This window comes from Mus musculus, chromosome 4, assembly GCF_000001635.26.
Source record: "Mus musculus strain C57BL/6J chromosome 4, GRCm38.p6 C57BL/6J".
In the NCBI taxonomy this organism is placed as follows: domain Eukaryota; kingdom Metazoa; phylum Chordata; class Mammalia; order Rodentia; family Muridae; genus Mus; species Mus musculus.
Window position 1 is genome coordinate 140,206,805 of NC_000070.6, and position 19,796 is coordinate 140,226,600.

The 19,796-nt window shown below is 53.1% G+C and overlaps 1 protein-coding gene and 1 long non-coding RNA gene across 3 annotated transcripts in view; one reads left to right on the top strand and one right to left on the bottom strand.

The window, feature by feature from the left end:
* Igsf21 (immunoglobulin superfamily, member 21) overlaps positions 1 to 19,796 on the bottom strand; it is a 220,132-nt gene that overhangs the window by 179,953 nt on the left and 20,383 nt on the right. The window lies entirely within an intron of this gene.
* Gm33542 lies at positions 11,855 to 15,655 on the top strand. The gene is made up of 2 exons (XR_390881.3): positions 11,855 to 12,165; positions 14,009 to 15,655. It is a non-coding gene; the product is annotated as a predicted gene, 33542 (long non-coding RNA).

A 19,796-nucleotide genomic window follows, 5' to 3' on the forward strand; every position in this document is an offset into this window, starting at 1 on the left:
TTTTTCCTGGACTTCCAACCTCCAGATCTGGGAAAGAAATTCATTTCTGGCTTTTCTTTTTTTTTCTTTTCAAACTGCCTGGCTTGTGGTGTTTTGTTATGGCATTCCTGGAAACTGATACAGATCCCTATTACCATAAATATCCTGACTATATAAAGAGTTCCTGGAAACAAATAAGAAAAAGGTGCTAACCATGAAACACAGTCAAAGACTAGGAAATCAATTCCCCCACGGAGAAACTCAAATGTCGCATTTGCATAGGAAAAGTTGCTCATACACAGGATAAATATCAACCCACGGGGTGACATAGTGGGAAAAACAGGAGCAAGAGGAAGAGATTGGGGTTCTAAAGGTTCCCTCCATTTTTTTTCACAGAACCTTTAAAGGCTGCTCCACCTCCCCACAGAGCCCTATCCAGAGACCAAGCCTTGGAGGTTTCGGGGGCCACTCATCCAGACCGGAGCAGTTTCTTCTGGGCCTGGGTTCAAGCCTGAGACTTAGTACTAAGATTTTAGGCAGGTTCCTAGCTTCATCTGTGCCTCAGTTTCCACACCTGTAGACGGCACAGTAACTGTTTGTGAGCGGCAGTGTGCCAACGCTACCACTCTTTGACCGTAGGCAGCCTTGTATTGGCACTGTTCTGGTTTCCTTCTATGGCTGTGATACAACACTCTGACCAAAGGCAACTTGGGGAGGATAAGGTTTATCTGGTTTTCCCTTCCAGGTCACAGCCCATCACTGAGGGAAGTCAGGCCAGGAACTGAAAATAAGGTCTCTTTGCTCTGCCAGGAAGCATTAAATCACTCACAGCCTAGGAGGTACAGCAGGGACCCCGGAGAAATCTACTGGCTCGTTGCATCAGGCTTATGCATGGCTAGTTTTCTTAAAGAGCCCAGGACCACCTGCCTAGGGAATGGTGCTGCCCATGGTGGGCTGGGCTCTCTTGAATCAATTAACAGTCTAGACACTGCCTGCCTGCCCTCCAGGCATGTCCGTAGGTCAACCTGGTCTGGGTGATTTTCTCACCTGAGACTCTCCTCTCAGATGACTCTAGGCTGTGCCAAGTTGGCCTACGGAAGGAAGCTGGCCGACTTCCCTTTCCTAGGTCTCTGCTTGTTTTGAGTCTGCACATCAGCAGAGTTTGGACCCGATTTGAGTGACAGCTGGCTTGGTCTCCAGATCCTGAGAGAGCAGCACACAGACTCAGATCCTTTCCATCCACTATTGTGGAACCAGGGCAGCTGCCTGAAACACACCTACACGGTGGTCCTGGGTCTGGAAGATCTACCCCAAACTGGCCTGACGCCACCCAGAAGACTCCACCCACCCAGAGCCATGAAGGGAAGGTTTATGGGCAGGTTCACGTGCCCTCCCAAAGCACACCACACTCCTCACTGGCCTTCCAACCCCATTTACCCCTCCTGGGTCACTGCCCGCTGCCCTAGCTGAGGCCCCAACAATTGCACCAAAATCAACACTAATTTCCTGAGCTCCTACTGTGCACATTGGTACTTTGCTGGGCTCTGGTTTTGCAGTGACCTTGCCAGGTGGGTACAGTGGTCGCCCTTGTGCAGCAAAGGAAGTGGCTCAGACAAGCATGGACGACTTGTACAGAGCCAGCAGTTAGGAACTAGCAGAGCGGAACACACACACACTATCTGACCCCACATTACAACCTTGGCTCCAGCCCACTGGGAACCACAACAGACTAATGGGACCTACTTAGCCTCACCACTCAAGAATCCTGCACGGGCATTTTTGACTTACTCTGCATCTGGCCCCAAGCCTCCCCCTAGTGACACACCACAGACCACCACCAAACTCTGGCTTTCTAGAACACAGCCGGTACTTCCCGGAGCCAAAGACTCCTCTGGAGCTCACTCTTGTCTTCAAAATCTTCCATGTATCCACTTCTCTCCCTTCGTTCTAGCCTGGGAATTGAGTACTCTTTCATAGCCTCGGCTAGCTATTGCATCCAGGAACAGGAACAGAATGGATGCTGACCGCATATACCCCAGGCCTTGGGCTGTCCCTGCCACACAAAAGTAAGCCCTCTAGGCAGCAGGCGAGCAATCTGTCAAAGGAGGCTCAGAGAAGTTAAGTGACAGGCTCAGGGTCACACAGCTACAGAGGGGAAGCTGGGACTCATGCCCGGGTTTGTTTCATCGGTTCCATCCAAATAAATGTTTGACTGGTGCTGGCCTCTTCTACAGCGCTGTCCCACGGGCTCCGTGAGTGCAGACTGATGAGCGGATGCCTGACGTCTTTCCGTTTGACTTTTCCTTGCTGTTTCAAATCTCTCCTATCTTTTAAGGCTCTGGTACTAACAACCCCCCTCTTCTCTTGGTTCTGAGACTGGGCACATGGCTTTTCTAGTCCCTTTGTTGTGCCCTTGGGACAGGGTGAGCCAGTGTACTTGATATAGCCAAGAAGTGTCTCACAGGAAGGTAAACTGGCCTCTTGGCCTCAGGACACTTTGGGGAGTAGAGCGGATGTCACAGACCCAGAGGAGGGCAAAGGTGGAGGGAGGGTCCTACAGAGGCATCCTCTATAGTCCATCCCTCCACTGTTCCCATGGCGACACATGTTTCCTCTTCTGGAGATGATATGCATCAAGTAGCATCTGCTGTATACAGTGGCCACACTATAGCACTTGCTGCATACAGTGGTCACTCTGTAGCACTTACTGTATACAGTGCTCACTCTATAGCACTTGCTGCATAGCATGGTCATTCTGTAGCACCTGCTGTAGTCAGTGGCCACTCTGTAGCACCTGCTGCATACAGTGGCCACTGTATAGCACTTGCTGCATACAGTGGCCACTCTATAGCACTTGCTGCATACAGTGGTCACTCTGTAGTAGTTGCTGTATACAGTAGTTCTTCTGTGGCTGCTGCCTTTTCCTCCTAAAGCCAGCAGGCACTGTGAGTCCTTGGAGATTCTTGGTAGAAAATGGAAGCCACAAGAATGAAAGGTGAAGAATGGAAGGCGAAGGTGGTGGGGGGTGGGGTGGGTAGCATTTCTCCCCTTCCCTGGCTTCCTAAAGTGGAGCCATCTATATATCTCCAGTTCAGGCCCAGAAAACCAAACCCCTGTAGGATCAGAGGTCCTAGGGTTGTTCCTAGCAATCCACAATCCTTTCCTGGTGGCCACAGTGTGGGAAACACCAGCCACAGTCACTTTCTACCCTGCCCAGGGAACCAGTCCCCTCCAGAAAGCCAGTCCGCCCTTGAGTCTCACAGCAATATCCTCTTGTAAGCATTGAACTGTGCCCCCTCCTCTGTGCTGAGTGCAGTCCTGGGTTTGTGGCTCAGATCTTCAAAGTCCTCCCCAAGGCTCCAGTTCTGAGCACTTGGTCCCTAGGTGGTGGGACTATTGGGGAGGCTGCGAAACATTTAAGAGGGCCTGTGCTGGAGGAAGTGGGCACGGGGGCCTTTTAAAGTGATACCGGGCCCTGGAGTCTCCTCCGTTCTTTGCTTTCTGGCTGTCCAAGATGGGAACAGCCTCCACCAGATGGTGCCTCTGACATAGCCCCAGCTGCTTTGTCAGACCTTCTATGCCACGATGGACAAGCCAAGCAGGGATAGAAGGGATGGACAGGGCTTCTTTCGCATTCTGTGTTATACAGAGACTCCTGCCCTCCATATTGTAGAATGGGATCCCTGCACTTGTGTTATCATAACTTAGCATGTACACACACACTGTTGATGGCATGCTCATTGTGGGTTAAACTCTCCCAGCCCAGACACCACCAGAAGGGGCAAGGCCGATACTGGCAGACACTGTCTGATGAGCCTCAGTAAATGCCTGAACCTAGCTGAGTGTGGGGAAGACAAGGAGAGGCCCAGACACGTGGCCTCAGCAAAGCGGCAGAACACCAGAGCAGCGAGGGGGTGAGCCTAAGTGAAGAGTGATTGACAGCCTTTGTCCCCACCTCCTTTCTTCCTATGCCTCCTGGCAGCTGAGATGAGATGGGATGGAGATTTTTATGATGCTAATCCCCTGTCTTCTCAGATCCCTGTCTTCTCTGAATAAAGCATGGCTTAAAGAGTCGACTCTGTCTCAGCTCATTGGACTGTGACAGATGTCACGAGCCAAATTCTGGTTTAAAAGCCAGAAACCTAAACAGACTGAACCTCCTTTCAGTAGTTCCCTTCAGATCTCATCCCATGATGACGGGACAGGTCCAATATCACCTGGACCCTTTGTCGCTGACTCTCCAAGAAGCTCTCTGAGGGAAGCTTCTGCCCATTTTACAGATATGCCCATTGAGGCTAAGAAGGCCACAGCACTGGGAAAGGATCTATTCTAGGGGCTGCTGAGGACTTTTGACCCTTATTACACTCTGTAAGAGCATCTGGGTACTCCTGGTACAAAGTGACTCTTTCCTCTTCTCCTGGGTCCCCCTTCCCAGAAGACACATAAATTACTCCTGAGTGTCCCCCAGAGAGACCTGGACCTGGTCCAGGTTTGGATGTTTAGGGCTAGGGAGATGGCTCAGTGGGTAAGAATGTTTGTTGCAGCCAGGCATAGTGGTGCACGCCTTTAATTCCAGCACTTGGGAGGCAGAGGCAGGCAGATTTCTGAGTTTCAGGCCAACTTGGTCTACAAAGTGAGTTCCAGGACAGCCAGGGCTACACAGAGAAACCCTGTCTCGAAAAAACCAAAAAAAAAAAAAAAAGAACATTTGTTGCACAAACTTGTGTTCAAATCCTCACACCCATGTAAAGAGAGAGTGGCCACACAAGTCTGTAACCTCAGGGCTGTTGAGAAGAGGCTAGTGGATCCTGGGAGCTCACCAGCCAGCTGCCTACCTGCCTAGCCCAATGCTTCTGTTTCAGAGAGAGCCTCTGTCTCTGGGGAACACAGCAGAGACAGAGAAAGAACATCCAACATCGTTACAGATGGGGGGGAGCAGGTAGGCAGGCAGACAGACAGACAGAGGGACACAGAGAGAAACAGACAGACAGTCAGAGACAAACCGACAGAGACAGAAAGGCAGAGATAGAAAGAGACAGAGAGACACAGGAAGAGAGAGACACACATGCACAGAGAGAGACAGACAGACAGAGGTTCTACATGTCCAAAGGGAAGAAGAGGCCTTACACTGTCCGTCAACCCTCTGCGTAGAGTCCTCTTGCCTACCTGCTCAGAAACGCAGACCACACCCTGGCTGAGAGCATGCTCAGTAAGGAAATCCAGTTGGAACCAGGCCTATCCACTTTCCTTGGAAATTTACCCTTGGATAAGTGGGCAAAGTGAATACTAGGTTTCTAGAGCTGTCCAGTGCCCAGGACACAGGGCAGCAAAACAGAACAGCCCCTGAGGACCTCTGATTTGGATGGTCTTGGTGACAGACAAGGGCAGTAGGGGCTGGACAGAGGCCATTCAACCCAGGACAATGCCCCTGACTAGGAGTCTGGGGATCAGGGGTTGCTTGGGGTATGTCAACCAAGCTGAGCCCAGAAGGGCGGATCCCCCAGAAGGGGACCAGCTGTGTCCCCTTCTCTTCTCCAGGCTGCACCCCCTCCTGCATATATACTCCAACTTCAGGACCCACTTTTCTATCAAACCTCCATTGACACACAGCCCCTTTTCGTTCCCTTTGAAGAACAGGAGGCTCAGAGAGGGACAGAGCTTAAGCAAGGTCACGCAGAGTCCTAAATGTCAGGGCAGAGGGCTACTGGCATAACCCCTCAACAAGGACAGGCTGGGCAGGTGTTTAAGATAGCAGTATAGCTATCTATAGCTATACATAGCCAGACAGGACAGCGGAGCCTAGACAGGTGGGCAGCGGTAGCTTAGACATGCTGTCAAGAGGATATTAACAGGCCATCCATCCAATTAGAAGCCAGTAATTAGAATTCCTCTTCCCTCCTAGCACACAGTATTAAACCAAACACTTCATTATCCGCCTCTTACCTTTCTGATTAGCATAAATGGGGGAAAACTTGAGAGCAGGCAACACTAATTAACACCTGGGGGTGCCTGGGGCTTGTGGTCTGTTGGTAATTTCTGCCCTGGCCCAGGGCTGGTGCTGTCCAGGGCACAGCTAGGCAGGGGCCATAGCAAGAGGTCCTGAGGTTGGGTGTATGGTGTGGTGAGCATATGTAAGGCAGTCACATTCCAGCGACTTGCGGTCTGATGGAGGAGGCATGGAGCTTGCATCGAGTGAGGGAGCCCATTCTGATGGTGGGAAATGATCCTGTGGGTAACTCCCTAGTCTGATGGGGAGGCCCTGGTCCTTCCTCTGCAGGCTCCCGGGCTAGTGGGAACTGCATAGCTTCTGTCCCTACGCAGTCTGTAGTGTCTGATGGAGGTGATCCTAAGATGATCCTGCGTCCAGTGGGAAAGCATGCTTGCCTGTGAGGACCTGTCTGTCAGAGGCAATTTGATGAAGCAGGAAAACCATGAATCTGGAGCCAAAGGATCCAAATCTGTGACCCCAGGAAAGTTACTTAGCCTTTCTTAATTGCTGCTTCCTCATCTGCAAAATAGCCACTTAGTGCCCATTAGCCCTGCAGCCAATAAGAGGGGTCAAATTTGCCTAATTCCCAACTGTTGACCTGACCCCACGGCAGCAGGAGCAGGAGCAGACTCAGCTGCTGCAGGAGGATGACCTGGACTCACAGAGAACCCAAGCCCCTGCCTAGGAAGGCTGCAGATGAGGTTTGCTGCAGAGACCCACAGAGCCACAGCATGTGGACCGAGTGACCACAGGGTGAGGTCCCTCACTGCAAGAACATGGAGCAGGCGAACCACTGGAACCTCGGTTCCTGGGCCAAGGGGCAGAAGAGGCAGTGTTAGCTCTGCCCGCTTAGTCCCCAAGATCCAGAAGAACCAGAGTGAAATGGGTTGGGGGAAGGCACCAGAGCAGCTGGCAAGGCTGGGGGAGGCACAGCGGCAAACTGAGCCTAAGGTCCCATTTCCTTCAGCACCAAGGATAAAGAAAGCTGTAGGGAGAGATTCTCACCAGAGCCCAGCCGCTGAATAGAAACCAGGCCTCAGTTTACCCTGTCCCACCACGAAGCTGCTCTCTGGCTACACAGACTTGTAGGGCAACGGAGGTTGCATGCCTGGAAGTCAGTGGAACCTGGGGCCTCTTGGAGCTGCCGCTGGCGAGGATGCTGCAGCCTCCTTCTGTACCCTCAGCATGAGGTTCTGCAGAGAGGCTCACAGGGGAGGCCTCCACTGGGGTTCAGGCCTGGGAACAGAGGCCTCAGGCTCACTTTTCTGAAGCCAGAGCTCAGGGAGGGGGAGCTAAGCTGGCTCAGCCAGGAATCTCAGCTCTGCCACCCACTTGCTGTGCATCCCTGATCCGATTGCTTAGCCTCTCTGAACTTGTCTCCTGGTCTTGGAAGAGGACAAGGGAGAGGTGACATGTGCAAGAAGATGGATGTGTGCACTCTCCCGAGGTTTTGTTTCCTTTCGCAATCGGGACATTCTTCATCGAGGTTACACCTTACACAATGGCAGAACCAGCCACAGTCCTGGGTGTGAGCGTACCCAGTCAGACTGGTGCTCTCGTGGTGAAAAGAGCCAAGCAGGGTTCGCCTCTGCTCTGGGGCCTTGGAGGGGCCTGGAGCAGCAGGCTGCTTTACTAGATCAATTCCCGCTGGGTAACTATTTACCCAGACTGCCATTGGCGGACATGAAATTATGTGTGTGAGCACTAATATCTCACCTTTCACCAGCCCCGTGTCTCTCATCAAAACACAGCCCGCCATTAATCAATTAGCCTTCCGGCCTTACACCCACGCCCCGTTAACTTCCTCCTCCCTCGGCCAGTGAGCGAGGCACACCAAGGTCACGTCTCGATTCAAGCATCCAGCAAACTCAACCGGCTCTGCTTCCAGGCCTGCCAGAGAGCTTCCCCTGCGTCCACGGCCACAGCACAGTCTACCCTCAGCCCCCAACCCCCAGCTCAGGCTGGTCATCCTTGAGTCCACAAAACCACCCTGTCCCTGTAGCCTGTTGGGTGCCATTGCTTCATGGCAGCTCCCACAGAGTGAGGGTCTGAAGCCCATCCTGAGCTGGGTGTTAGTGTAACTGGGGGGCACAGCTGTGGAGGAGGGGGCCCCTCAAGCAGGAGACACTGGACCTTCATATGTGCTCATAAACAGCTTAGCCACTTACAGACACAAGTCTATCCCCTCCCCTCCCTCTTCCCTCCTTCTTTCTGCTAAGGGGCAGCCATGGGGGCCCTGGTCCAGGCAAACACCAGCCCAGATCTGTGTTGGAGACCAGGCTGTACTGGAGAATACATGCCCCATCTGAAAGCAGACGTAAAGACAGCAGGCTGCGGTGGTCACAGGATCATGAAGTCTCACCAGCACGCCTGTGGGTGACAGTTCCTGAGGACAAGGGCTCAGAACCAAGGCCTGAGGGAAAGTGGAGCCTTGGGTTTGTTGCCCCTTCAACCAGAGTCACTTGGGCCCAGCCCTGCTTTGAGTCTCAATGTAATGTCAACTCGGCTGGGGAACAAGGTAGAGGGCCAGGAGATCTGAGGTGATGGATTCATGCACTCTGGATGGGGGAGGGGGTGGTGGGAAAGAGAGTTGTGTGAATGCAGGCTGCACTTGCGTTAAACACACTGCAAGGCTGGCTGACTGACTGGATGACGTGACCTTGGTGTGCCTCGCTCACTGGCCGAGGGAGGAAGAAGTTAACGGGGCGTGGGTGTAAGGCCGGAAGGCTAATCCTAAGCAAGGTACCCTGGGCTATCTATCTCTAGGTCCTCTGTATAGCCTTCAGGTGCCCACCCGTTTTTAGCCCCACAAGCTGTTGGCTCTAAAGCAGAATCCTTTTGGAATGTACAAACTGCGCCCCCCCCTCCACACCCGTTACACCTGTTACACCCGAACGTCTTCAGATACCATCTGAGGCCAATGGCAAGGGTTTCCCAGCTGTAACCTCTCTATCCGGTGTTTGTAACAATGTATCTGAGCTTTTTGTTGCAGCTGCCTTTCTTCTCTTAACTACAAAATCTTCGTTGAACACTGTATTGGGGGTGACCTTGATCTGCGCTCCCCAGCCACGATCACTCATACTTGGCTGCAGAGTAAATCATCTCTCCTCCCCTTTGAGGTGACAGCAGGGTAAATGAAAACAGGTCTGGATCTCTGACCAACTAGAACCCGAATCTTTGTCCTTCCTTTTCAGGTGTCCCTCTGTCCCTCACCCCCCCGACACCACACCCTGTTACAGCTACCATCCCAAGCTGTCCACTTATACAGGTCTCATGGCCTCCCTGACCCGGGCGATCTTATCTATGAAGTGGGGCGGGAACCCAGCCAGTGGGTGGGAGGAGAAGAGGAGCGACTGGGCCCACCGGGCCCACCGGGCTCAGGGTGAGAATCCAGCCACTGCTGTTTAATTGGCAGCCGCTGTGCTAGCTGCAGCTCTCTGGGGGAAACCAGGTGCCAGGGTGCAGCTGAGCGCAGAGGACGGGCCTGGGCACAGCCCCCAGTTGAGGCTGGGTGCGGGCTGGGCATGGGCCAGATGCACGGCTGGATGGGGACTGAGCAGGCCTTCTGTGCCCAGTGAGGACAGGGATGTTGGTGCTGGCCTTTGAAGCTGATAGGAAGGGACAGCTCCAGGAAGAAAAAGCTACAACACTCTCCTTTCTAGTACCCTCCTCACCTGCTCCAAGCTGGCATGATCTTGGGACTCAGCCCCCTTTGGTGCCCAGTGGTACTGCTGCTGGCAGCTAGCGCAGGGCCCACATGCCCCCAGAGGTGTCACCAAGGCTGCAGCACACCAAGATGGAACTCACTATGTCATTGCTGTAGGCGGGCTCTACACTAGTATTCTCTCTGCTGGTCCTTACCTTTTCCCCAAAGACAGTTTTTGATAATCTTCCTGTGGGGAAACTGAGGCTTGGATGGACTAAACTGCCTCCAGTTCCCTTAGCTCCTAAGAGGCCAAGTTGGGACACAGTGGGTCCCCAGATCAGGAAACAGTGCCTGATTCTCACTCTGTCGCAGGAGTAGCCTCATAGTTCAGGTGAAGACACTGAGGCTCTGAGAAGCCTGGGGTGCTGAGCAAGTACTGCTGGCCAGAGAATTTCCCCAACACTTGTCCAAAAGGCCCAGGTCACAACCCCTTCGACTGAACAGTTACCTGTGTGTCCATGATTCAGGGGCCTGGGAAGGGCTCATTTCTCACCACTGTGTCAAGAATCCTGACACGAGGAGCAAGGGTTTATGGGATTCACATCCACAGTGGGGTAGGCAGGACAGCAGGAGCGTGAGGTCTTATAGTCCGGTCAGGAAGCAGAGAGAGATGGATGCTGGTCCTCACCTCACTTTCTCCATTTTCTTCAGCCCTGGACCCCAGCTTAGGGGATGGTGCCGCCCACATCCAGAGTGAGTCTCCCCTCCTCAGCTAACTCAATCTAGAAACTTCCTCACAGACATGGTCAGAGGCTTATCTCCTGGGTGATGCTAGTAGACCCTGTCCAGATGACAACTAGGATTTGTTATCATCTAAACACCAAATTCATGTTGGCTTTACATGTCACGCAGACACAGTGTCATGGTAACTTCATACCATCCTGTGGATGGATGGAGGGAGGGTGGATGGTTGGATGGGTGGGTGGGTGGATGGATGGATGGATGGATGGATGGATGGATAGATAGATAGATAGATAGATAGATAGATAGATAGATAGATGGATGGATGGATGGGTGAGTGGATGGATGGATGGATAGATGGATGGATGGATAGATGGATGAATGGATAGATGGATGGATGGGTGAGTGGATGGATGGATGGATGGATGGATGGATGGATGGATAGATGGATAGATGGATGGATGATGGATGGATGGATGGATGGATGGATGGATGGATGAGTGGATGGATGGATGGATGGATGGGTGGGTGGATGGATGGATAGATGGATGGGTGGATGGGTGGATGGAAAGACTGACGGACAGACAGATGATTATTTTTTGCAGTGTGAGTGCATATTAAGCCACACCATTGGGCCACATACAATGAAGAAAACAGTTTCCCAGTGTGAACCTGGGCCTGCCCTTGGATTTGGGACCATTTCAGATCTGAGGTTTCTGAATTCCAGATGCTCAGAGCCCACATTCTTCTGAGGGCTTCAATGGGGTTCTCAGAAGCCTCAGGCCCTACAGTAGATCTTAAGACTGTCGTTCTATAGAAAAATGACAAGGGAGTACTGAGCCATGGTCACTTAGCGGAGGCCGGATGAGTAGATAAAAGCCCAGGAGTGCTGAGCCCAGGGCTTACCCCGCTGGGAGTCCCCTCTGCCACGTGTGGGGCTGGCTGCTGTGTGCCAGCACTGGGGACACTGGTGCACTGGTCGGGCATCCAGCCAGCTCCATGAGACACAGCACACCAATTTGAAGCCGCGACAGTCCTGTGTCTCACTGAGGCCAGTACTGACAGCACTTATTAGTAATTAGTAATTTAGCCATGCAGCCAAACACCTGCACTTCTTGCTGTCTCTTCTGCCCAGTCACCTTCCCTCCCACACAGGGCACCCCAACCCAGGTCTCCAGGACCTTCCAGGCACCCCAGCCACCCTGCGCTCGTCTTTCTACACATCGTTACCTCCCCCTCCCCCCACCCCCATGGCCCCATGGCCCTGCAGGCTGCTGGTCTGTGTACCAGCACTGACTGGCAGAGCTCAGAAGCACATGTGTCCTAGTGAGATGCATTGCAAACCAATACAAACCCAGAACCCTGTCCCTGCACTCAGCCTGTTGGGGACCTGGGGATACAGCCACATGCCTTCCAGCAGGCTGCCTCACAGGGCCCCAGGCATGGCCTGCTCAAGCTCATGCCATGGGCTTTGGGTCTGAGTTTGTAGCAAACACTGGTCCTTTTGTGTGGGGCGGCCGCGCCACACTGCATACAAATAGAGCCTCAATCACTGTCGGCAGCAAAATGTTCCCTAAGTGGGCCAGACTCCCCTCTTCCACTCATTTTTGCTTCCTTGGATGTGGCCTCTGAGGGCCCCTCTGGGTCTTGCTCATTTGGGTCCATGTCCCTTTATCCTGTAAGCACACCTTGCCCAGGACACCAGAGACAATGCAGAGAATAAAGCAAACCAGATCAGAGCCTGTATGCCGAGCCTAACTGCCTGGGGTTCAAATCCAGGCTCTACCACTAACCAGCCGTGCCACCTCAGGTAAGTTACCTAACATCTCTGTTTGCACAGCTCCTCACCAGAGGTGTGGGGAAACAGCCAGGAGGCCCTAGGGGAGCTGAAGCCACAAGTGTGTGGGTGAGACAGAGAGGAGGTAAGGTCACAGAGGCAGCAGCCTGCACATGCTGGATGAGCTGCGGGATTAGGAGTCAAGTACAACAGCCTTGGAAGGTTTCAGCCTGGAAGAGATTGGATCTGATTTACATTTTAATAATGTGTCTCTGGGCACCGTGAGGAACTGAGACAGAGGGTGAGCGGCAGCCAGGGCCAGCTGGGAGGAAGCAGATGGTGACCTGGGGTGGGGTGGGGTGGGGGGTGGTCATGGCAACAGAGAGAAGCAGCCAGATTTGGATATGGGGTGGGGGAGGGGTGACTGAGGAGAGGCTGCGCATGTGGATCCGGACATTGGTTTCACTGTGTGACTTTGAGTAGTCACCTAACCTCTCTGAGCCCTCCAACCTGGGGGAAACCATGTGACCTTCACAGGATCTGCTAGAAGCTAGTTAAGGTTGGGAAGGGTGGTAAGGGGGTCGGGACGGGATGGAGGATGGATCCCTACAGACTCTTGAGACCCTCCGTGGCTTGGCCACGGCACAGGCTGGCTAGGAGACCCCACCCTGCTCCTCTCGCTCCCTTTGAATGAGAAGAGCCTCCTCTCCATCAGGGGCCAAGGGTGTGGGGTGGGAGCAGCTGGCCCTCCCCTCCCACAGCCCACCCTGCCAGCTCCCTGGAGAGGATGGAAGGGAGGGAGGTACCGGCTCAGTTGATTCCACCAGGGTCACCTCCTGGGCACGCACGCACCAGAACAGACACGCAGTAGTCCAACACTGCAGAGTTGGATGGAAACACAAGGTTTCTTCTCGGGGCTCCGAGGTAGAATCAGCAACCGGTGTGGTCCATACAAGTTTGCAAGAAAGTGGGCAGAGTGACAGGGACAGAGGCACTGGCAGGTCTCAGCTCCAGATCTGCCTGACTCTTCATAACACCATATCTATTCCTCATAATTGTCCCAACATCAGAGAGGGTAGGAGACCTGTTCAAGGTCCCATAGCATGGGCAGATTCGACTCTGGTCCACCCTGCTCTAAAAGAGCAGGCTGAGTTTCTATCCCTTCCAGCTGAGAAGTCTCTCAGGAGGAAGAACACAGACCTTGGAAATGCTGAAACTGCACCAAAATCCCTTCCACGTCTGGGCTTTTTCTTCTCCCAGAACCCTTTGGGAGGCCAAGGACACACTAAGGACACACATGCCCCTTTGGTCTGTGTCCCTCTGGTCCGGGCACACATGCACACTCACTGTGAACTTGAACCACTGACTGCCCTCCAAGCCGACATACTGTACCAGTCCCTACTCATGTCTGGTTCCGTGGGACTTCAAAACATCTACATAAATTATGATAGTATTTATTGCCTGTGTGTTGTTGGGCAAACATGAATGTCCCTAGCAGGGAGAAGGTCACCCCCAGAACGTCCGCTGCCATCATTCCTCATGTCCCAAGGCCCAGTGCCAACTGGGGCAGCAGAGCCTACACTGACATGCAGGAGCTGAGAGGGACCGGATACTGGGCATAGGGAGGAGGCGGGTTTACGGCTGAGTTTCCACACTGGCTTCGCCATTAACTTTGAATGCCTTTGTGTGTCTATAAAGTCCCCCGGGTGGTTCGGGAGGATGCCTCCAGGAAATTGGTGGTGGAAACAGGGTAATGGGTGGCTTTTAGACACCTGTGTAAGAGCCAAGGAACAAAGGCCGGGGCAGCCTCCACACCGGATGTGGGATGACAGCTTCGAAGGTGGAAATCTCTCCACTCCCTCTGTTTTCCTTCCAGCTGACAACACCCCCCTGCATGGGATGGCGGCGCTTGGGGATAATGACACCCAGTGACGGCACTATTTTCTGTTGTATGCCTCAAACACGCTGTGATTACCGGCAGCTTTCAGGCTTCGCTGTCACAATCAAACACCCGGAGAGTTCCTTTGTAAAGTGGGCTCATCTGAGGCTGTGGGAAGCCCTGGCTTCCCAGACGCTTCCTCTCCCGGGACAACGATGGTTGCTGCCAGACTCCAGGCCACAGATGGGGAAACTGAGGCATAGAGGAACTACTGAACATCTCCCTTGGGCCTCCATGGAGCCAGCACCCGGCCTGGCACAGGTCACCCTTCTGTGTTGGGTCAGCTAAGCATTGCTGAATGCCTGCTGACAGACTAACCAGAGGCAGTGATCTTAGCTGCTGGGTCGGGGCCCTGAGAACTTCCCACCAGCAGTCAGTGGAGTGCACACTGGAGACCCAGACTGGAAACCCATGCCAAGCTAGGGGTTTGATTCCCAGGTTCTGGACCTGATGTTGCAGCCTGATGCTGTGTAAAAAAACGGACAATAGAGCAACCTCTCTAAACCTGTGTCCTCATTTGCAAAGCAGACAGCACGGTCCAGTCAGGCTGCTGTGGAGATGGAAAAGGCTTCAAAGTGTGGGGTGCAGCATAGACTACACAGGGTCTCCTGGCCCCAGACACAGAGTGTGTGTGTGTGTGTGTGTGTGTGTGTGTGTGTGTGTGTGTGTGTGTGTGTGTGTGTGTGTTGGGGGTGGGGGGGATTGTGGCTGTGGACCTGACAGTTCTAGATGGAAACTAAAGACAGAGTGGAAAATGCGAGCAGGATTTGCTATTATGTCTCCATTTTTACTGATAAGGAAATGGAGACCCAGAGAGGTGAAGTCATTTACCTCATTCCTCCAGCAAGAGCAGAACAAGGAACAAGGCCTCCGAGGTCCCTTTCAGCCGCCTGCTGGCTCTCTGGGTACCAGCCTTCCCACTTCCTCTCTCTCCCCTCTCCTGTCTTCACATCCTATACCCCAGGCCCAGGCTCCACGCTCTCCTCCCCTCCCCTTTATCCCACTCACAGCCAGTGGAGAGCCAGACAGCCAACCTTGCTCACCCAAAGAGTGAGAAGTGCCTTTTTGTGTCTGATTCCAATGTTTCTTGCTATAAAGCCAGCTTGTCCTTATTAGCAGATGGGGCCTCGATCACCACCCTCCCCACCTTTTGCCACAAATGTTTCCCTCTCCATAGATGTTTATCCAGCTGGGCTGTGGGCAGCCAGGCCCCACACTGTTGGGAATCCCCGATTGTCCTTGATGCAGAAGCACTATGGGACTTAGACTCTCAGCTCTGGGGTGGGTCCTCAGACGGAACTGGTCTTACAGTGGAGTGGAGGCACAAGAAAAGCCACAGTGTCTCGGCACAGACAGAAGAAGGCACAGTTAACTTAGCCAGCCCATCTCACTGGGAAGGACACAGGCCCAGAGCAGCTGGTCAGTTTGTCCTGAGTCACATCCTGGCATACAACAGGACCAGATTTTAGCACAGGGTTGGGCTGAATCCCCGGTTGCACCCCAAGTTGTTTAATGGGGTGCCAGCATGGGCTCCAGATTCCCAGCTTCCAGAACTAAAAGTCAAATAAACTTCCATGTTATTAATGACACAGCCTCTGGTATTTTGTTACAACAACAGAAATCAGACCAGCAGTTACCAGCATGCCACAGGACCTGCCCACAGCCACACCCAGCTGGGTGGCTCTTGTGTGTTGGGGTAAAGACCTTGAGGATGCCAGGGTGCCAGAAAGAGGATGGGATATCCCAGAGGCCGTGAGCCATCTGGGAGATGAGCAGGTAGGAGACATCACCCAAGAAGTCCTGCAACCTTCCAGCTGTGGAGAGGTTGAGAGTCCCTGACTGTCATGGGGCTGTCCCAGGCGCGGCCCCCACCGCAAAGATTGTGAGTCAGCCTGCACCCCTTGTTCTGTTCCCTGCCTCACCATGTTCCTTCCTCATGCATTCGTGTAAGGGAAGGGACAGTGAATTTACTCACACAAAGCATTTTATAGCGGTTTAAATGTCACGTGCTGAGGTTGCATATGCTACAAATTGTCTTTATTGAATGGAATAAAAGCATCTACTACTGCAACCATCTGTGAGATTCAAGAAAATACAGACCGAGCCAGGGTGGGGGCAAAGGCTCCTTCACTCAGTCCCATAGAGGCCACTGTCAGGATTCAGGCCACCAGGCAGCATACAGAGGACACACAATTAGTACTCCATGGTTGGCAGCCTGAACCCTGCCTTGTTCAAAGACTGGGGCTTCCTCTCCATGCCTCAGTCTCCCCATCTGGAGAAGCTTAGCCATCACACTGGGTACCCCCTACACGTGTTGTCAACGAAGAGGAAGCTGCCAGCTGTGGGACCATGCAGGACTTTGTGCTCCAAAGTGTCCCTGGCCCACCGCCAGGTCGCCAGTCTCCTCCTGCAGCTGTTTCCCAAAGACACCGGCCCTGGTCAAACTCCCTGTATCCGGCTCTGCTTTGAAGGGAAATCCCAAAGACTTGTGACCCTTTGAAGCGAGGGACAGCGTGTGTTCTCTGGCCCCGGCTACTTCTCAAGCCTGGTCGTCATGGAAGATGCAAAGCCCACACCCGCACAACGTTGCAGCTAGGAAGAAAGGCATCCTGCGTTCTGGGAGGGATAATGTTATAGCCACACAAGATATGGATCTTAAAGCTCACCGATGCTGCCGCCCATGTGTTAATCCCTGCCCTGGCAATCCTACAGTGTAGAATCCCTGATCCTTAGCCTCAGCCCTAGCCTGGGCAGGCACAGGTGCCTGAAGAAGGTGCGACCTCTACTCTTCACTTGCTATGTGGCCTTGAGTCGGTGTCTTAACCTCTCTGGGCCTCCATTTCCTCATTCATAAATGGGGAGATAGTAGGATCTGATGGAGGGTTTTTAGTACCGATTAAGGATATTAATATTCATAAGGCGCTTCAAAGCGTGCCCAGCGCACAGTTAGTAGTACATAAATATTTGTTAAATAAATATGTCTTGCTTACCTCCAAGGGTTGTGGTGGGGATCATCAGAAGATAAACATGTGAGAAGCTTGCGCTCCGTGGTAGAAATCCATACACACAGAGCGCAGCTGTGAGCTCAGTTAAGTCTTCATTTCCCTGAAGGTGGCTCCCCTCACTAGGCGTGGTGCTAGGGATGGTAAGAGCCACAGATGGAAAGCCAGGACTCGGGCACGAAGGATTGCCGGGACCCCTGGAGGTGGTTGCTGGGTGGCTGGATGGGCTTGGTGGTGTATAACAGCAAGGCTCGGCTGGAAAGGCGCTGGCCGGCCAGGCACCCAGCTTTGGGCCGGGAGAGGCGGCAGGTGTTTATCCAGAGGCTCTAGCTGGCCCTAATGTGTTTGCCCAAATGCTCACTCCCAGATAAGAGGCCTGGAGATGAGCTGATAAGCTGGGAGCAATTAACTCATCCCAGAGGGAGCCACGAACCCATCGCACAGAGGGGGCTGTCACAGTGGCCCACACACAGGGCTTTGAGGGTCACGGGTATTAGGATGGATAGATACCTAGACCTGGAGGGGCCTGGGTGATGGACTCAGTGGCTGGCAGAGAGTGACCAGGGTCATGTCTCCACAGCTGTGTGTAGACTCCCCAGAAATGGAAGTTGTGGGTAGGTTGAGATGATCTCAAGGAGGGGGGGCTGCCTTCTGCTCACTTATCTGTCTAGTCACTCATCTGCTGTTCCCTTACCCACTCTCCCATTCGTTAACTCACCCATCCGTTCACTTACTCACACACAGATACACACACATATGCTTACTCGCTCACCCACCCGCTCAGTCGCCCATTCATCTCTCACCCTTTCTCTCATCTGTCCACCTCAGCGCAGTGCTGTGCTCCCCAGCCACTCCAACACCTGCTCTCCCACTGGCAGAGGCCTCCTGGTTATGAGATTAGATCTCGCTTGGTCCTTGCCTGCCAAAGAGATACTCCCATCATGCCCTTTGTGCCCAGGATGCCAAGGCTCTGAGAGGAGGGAGACGCTGTGGGCATCAGGAACAGACCCAGTTGGTCTTCAGGGACCTGAATGGTCCTCAGGGACCCTGTTGTTGTGCCTGTGCTGTGGTCTAGCCTGGGCTGGTTTGGGGAAGGAGGGAGGGTACCCAGCTTGGAGGTATGTCACTATTAGCTAAGGTGAGAGTCACATTTTTGGTTCCCATTCGGTGCTATAGTGGCCAGGTAGAGGGGAAGGTCACAGGTCGAGATGGGGGACAGAAGGATTTGTAGTCGCAGAAGCTGTTGACCCAGGACAAGCACCTATAATCCAAAACCCTGAAATTCAAGATTCTCCAAGGTGAAAAAAATGTGTCAGGACATCTGTGGAAAATTCCACGCTGGGGAACTTTGTTTTGTACCTGGAAACATTTTGATCTTGTCTGAACTTCTCTGTGGGGAAGTTACTTCCAAGTTACTGTTTGGAGTCCAGCCCCATCTCCAGAGAAGCTTGCTAGGCACATGCAAGTCCAAGGTCCAAATTCTGAAAACAATTTCACCAGGCCATTTCTGCGGGCGTTCAGCCCACACGGCAGCCAACACCCCATCTGTTCCCGTGTGATCTCACAACGGGCTGTTAAATGCAGACACTGTGGGCTCAGAGAGGTGGAGCAATTCGCTCAAGGCCACACAGCAAACGTGCATGAGTTTATTCTATCAATCTGCCTACATAGCTTCCACCAGCAAAGCTATCGGGGAGACCCAAGTCTGGAGTCAGCTAGCTGGGGGTCCCCAGTCATCAGAGGTGAGGTGGCAGTGGTGGTGGCCCTGGCTGGCCAGCCCAGCTCTGGCCAGAAGCCTGGCTTCACCCTCAGTCTTGTTGAACCTCTGCTTTCCCCGCCCCCTCCTGGATGGAGGCTCTAATTTTAGCCAGCTAGAGAGAGACGGAGAGAGCTTTTAAACCCGGACTGATTTATGCTTTTCTTTAATTGCTCCAAAAAAGTGCTCTGCATCTTAGGGGGAAGCAGGTTGGAGACGACTCTATTTAGGTTAAGAATCGAAAGCTAAGTTCTCACCAGCCTGGCAAAGAAGAGGAACCCACTCAACTTGTCACGGTGGTCCCCTCCTGCTTCCTTCTGCCTGCCTAATCCCCGAGACTGTCTGTGTGCCCCACTGGCCACCAGGAACACTCCAGGTGGTAATGTGACCCCCAGGACACTTGCCACACCCACCATAGTACCCTCCACAGCCTCAAGTACAGGGGATATTAGAGGGGTAGTTATAGCTGCTGGTGGGGTTGGTTTTCAGGGCTCCTGCCAAGGAAGGAACAAGGGCGTTCCTTCTTCACCTTGGCCATCTTCCTGGTCCCCACAGAGGCCCTTACTCCACAGATATGAGACATGTCATTTGCAGGTGCGTATGACATTCTCTCTGTCTCTCTCTGTCTCTCTGTCTCTCTGTCTCTCTCTGTCTCTCTATCTCTGTCTCTCTGTCTCCGTCTCTCTCCCTCTCTCTTTCTTTCTCTCTCTCTCTCTCTCTCTCTCTCTCTCTCTCTCTCTCTCTCTCTCTCTCTCACACACACACACACACACAAACACATTTTGAGGCAGAATTGTAACAGTCTAGTCTATGAGGCAGACTGGAGACTGGGTCCCCAGGGTCACACAGGCTAGCAGTAAATCCCAGGAGAGCCACAGGCCCTGTTCACTGGCCCAGGCTCTTTCTATCCACCAGGCCCTGTGTCCATCTCACGCTGCATAAACACTATGCCCGGATCAGTGCTGGA